Below are 4,082 nucleotides of genomic sequence, written 5' to 3'. Positions count from 1 at the left end.
CTGGACTAAGGAATTTATGGAATGGAACAAGGAGAAAGATTTTTACATGTGTCCTAGATGTTTTGTTCAGCAGTTGTTCGTGCCTGGAATGTATTACATTCTATGTTGCAATACTGTGATTAAACATTAAAAAAAATAAATATAAGGCAGACTTGAGCCAGGTCAAAATTGACTGATGATCTAAATTAGTGGTAGGCAACTCTGATCTTGGAAAGCCATGAACAGTTCTGATTTTCGGGATATCCACAATGAATATGCATGAGATAGATGTGTATACAATGGAAGAAGTTCATGCAAATCTATCTCATGCATATTCATTGAGGATTATCCTGAAAACTAGACCTGTTTTTTTTGGTACTTCAGGACTGGAGTTGTCTATCTCAATCTAAGTAAAGCAGAGTTAAACTGTCACAGATCCAAATCTGGCTTCAAGTGGGTTGAAGGATATTTGTCCATCCACCCTAGTATCTGTGTTTGTGCATGTCTTGATGTTGCTGTGTGCATGTGTTTGTGTAATGTGGGTATATGGTTGTGCTTATACATGCATATTCTAACAGGTGTATGTACTGTGTACTCATATATTTCATTGCATGTGCAGAAAAGTAAGCGCATTTGAGGTACGTGTCATTATCCTGTATGTCTGTGAATGTGTGTGCAATGTACATTACCTTGCTTGGTACATGACAGTGTGTATATGGGAGTAGTCATGCACATGTGTGTTATAATAGGGATGCATTTCTGTTTTTACTCAATAGAAAACCAATAGCCCACTTCACTACATCAAAATGAATGTGGAAAAACTGCTTAATATACTCAAAACTCAAATATAAAAAGTAAGCTGTGGTAGTTTCATAATTTTATTTATCATGGTACCATCCCGGTTACCTAATAGTGAGCAGTTATAATCATTAACTCACCACCAGCCACCCTTACTTAAATGATTGCAGTACCACAAACTTTTTTTTCCAAAACATTTTTGTTTTGCATTTAAAATCAATGTTGTTTAAAAATTCCAGTGCAATACATTCATAAATGTTTGTTAAATCACCACTCAGTGAATGATTTGTAAATCATGTTATGTATAATCCAGAAAGCTTCCAAAAATTCATGCAATTCAATTTGTTAAAACTTTAACCATGTTTAACATAACTTAATCCACAGTATTTAACTTAGTGTCATCCAACATGGCCAAGTTTCAGAACTAATCCATCAGGGGATCGAAGATAGCAAAGAATCACAAAAATTAACTCACAGAGCGGTGCACTTTGAAGATGGCGGAAGCCTTTTGGATTATAACACAGATGGATTTACAAATCATATTCACTGAGCGACAATTTAACAAACATTTATGAATGCATTGCACTGGAAGCTTTAAACGACATTGATTTTAAATGCAAAAAAAAGTTTTTTGAAAAAAAAATAAGTTTGTGGTACTGGACTCATTTAGGGGTAGATTTTATAAATTTGCGCCTTTTGTTCGTGCACCAGGTGCGAACAAGAGTACGCGGGATTTCAGTAGATACGCACGTAGCCACGCGTATCCATTAAAATCCGGAGTCGGCGTGCACAAGGCTGCCCCAAATCGGCAGCCTACACGCGCCAAGCCACGCAGCCTGCCTCCGTTCCCTTCGAGGCTGCTCCGAAATCGGAGCGGCCTCAGAGGGAACTTTCCTTCCACCCCCCCCCCCCACACCTTCCCCTCTCTTCCCCTACCTAACCCACCTCCCCAGCCCTATCTAACCCCCCTACCTTTGTTAAACAAGTTACGCCTGCTCGAGGCAGGCGTAACTTTGCGCACGCCAGGCCGGCTGCCGCGCGCCATGTTCCAGTCTGAGGGCTGGTCCGGAGGCCATGGCCATGCCCCTGGAACGCCCCGGATGATGCGCCGGCCGTGTCACGCCCCCCCGACACGCCCCGCCCGATGACGCGATTACTTGTTATTCCTCTCTCTATGCAGCCTACCATTCTTCTGGCTTTAGCTATGGCCTTGTCGCATTATGTGGCCTTTCGGGCCAGTCTGAGGACTTACTGGCTGTGTAGTGCACTGACACACAGGAGACCTGGCTGTGATTCCTGAGCCCAGCTTTGGCCTGTCTAGTTGTGGAGGCAGTGCTCAGAGCTGCTAGGGCTAGGGAGGCTCTCAGCCTTTACGCGATACACCTAATGGTCAGCCTTAGATTGCCTGTGTGCCAAGTTCCCAAAAGAGTCAAGGACTGTGGCATCTGGTAAAGCAGGGCTGGCGCATCCCAATAGGCAAAATAGGCGGTCTCCTAGGGCACCAACCATTAGGGGGCAGCAAAGAGCAGCCATGTGGGGTGCGAGTGGAGCCCATCCCACTCACAGCCAAGAGAAGTAGAGACTTGGCAGGCTGTGAGTGGATCCTATCCCATTCACAGTTGAGAGGAGTAGAGATTCAGTGGGCCACGAGCGGTAAAGACTTGGCGGGTCACAAGCAGCGCCCATCCTGCTAGCAACCAAGAGAAGCAGAGACTTGACTGACCATGAGCAATGCTCATGGTGGTCATGGCCGAGAGAAGCAGAGTCTCAGAGGGGCCACGAGCAGTGTCTGTGTGTGTGGCATCCATCCTGTGCCATCCATGCTATGGCATCCTTCCTGTGGCCTCTGAAGATAGAAGTATTTGGGTTGGCGAAAGGGGAGGGGGTCAATCCAATTATGGAAGGGGGCAAGCTAAAATTACATTTATACACATCACGCCCCCCACCCTACCCCGCATTAAATTGCCTATAAAAGATATAATAAGAAAAATTGTCAAGGTCTTTCTGTGAAATAAAAAAAACCCCATCCAGCCAGTTTCAACCACCCAGTAAAACAACCATTAAAATTATTTGATAGTAGGGATGTGAATCGTGTCTCCTATCGTCTTAACGATTGAAATCGTCTGGCAGGAGAAGAAAATCGTGTTTGGCACGATGTTTCATTAAAAAATCGTTAAAAAATAGTTTTTTCCGATTAGTGCGCACTAACGGAGTTAGTGCGCACTTCCTGCACACTGTGCCCTAACCCTGATACCAGGGGTGTTGTGATCTTCCTGCCACAGTGCCCTATCCCTATTAATACCAGGAGTGTTGTGATCTTCCTGCACACAGTGCCCTATCCCTATAATACCTGGATTGTTGTGATCTTCCTGCACACAGTGCCCTATATATAAATACTAGGAGTGTTGTGATCTTCCTGCATACAGTGCCCTAACCCTGACACCAGGGGTGTTGTGATCTTCCTGCATGCAGTGCCTTCTCCCGCCTGCATTACTAGTGAGAAGCTGGCTTCACAGACGGGGGGAGCTTCCTGACCCTCACTCCTCCCCTCCCCCATGTCCCAGCCAGTGAATGGTGTGTGGGTGAGGGGGGGGGGGAGGATGGTGAGGCTGAAACAGCTCCTTCCCTGCATTACTAGTGAGGCTGGCTTCACAGACAGGGGGGAGCTGCCTGACCCTCACTCTCCCCTCCCCCATGTCCCAGCAAGTGAATGGTGTGTGGGTGAGTGGGGGGTGGGAGGATGGTGAAGGCGGAGACAGCTCCCTCCTGCATTATTAGTGAGAGGCTGGCTTCACAGACAGGGGGGAGCTGCCTGTCCCTCACTCCTCCCTTCCCCCAAGTCCCAGCAAGTGAATGGTGTGTGGGTGAGTGGGGGGTGGGAGGATGGTGAAGGCGGAGACAGCTCCCTCCCTGCATTATTAGTGAGAGGCTGGCTTCACAGATAGGGGGGAGCTGCCGTATTTCACTCCTCCCTTCCCCCAAGTCCCAGCAAGTGAATGGTGTGTGGGTGAGGGGGGGGAGGGAGGATGGTGAAGGGTGAGACAGCTCCCTCCCTGCATTACTAGTGAGAGGCTGGCTTCACAGACAGGGGGGAGCTGCCTGACCCTCACTCCTCCGGGGTGTGTGATCTTCCTGCACACAGTGCCCTATCCCTGATACCAGGGGTGTTTGATCTTCCAGCACACAGTGCCCTATTCCTGATACCGGGGGTGTTGTGATCTTCCTGCATGCAGTGCCCTATCCCGGTTACCGGGGGTGTTGTGATCTTCTTGCACACATCCCGGTATCAGGAATGGGCACTGTGT

The sequence above is a fragment of the Rhinatrema bivittatum genome, chromosome 3, assembly GCF_901001135.1.
Source record: "Rhinatrema bivittatum chromosome 3, aRhiBiv1.1, whole genome shotgun sequence".
Lineage (NCBI taxonomy): Eukaryota > Metazoa > Chordata > Amphibia > Gymnophiona > Rhinatrematidae > Rhinatrema > Rhinatrema bivittatum.
Note: the sequence above shows the minus strand (reverse complement) of the source record.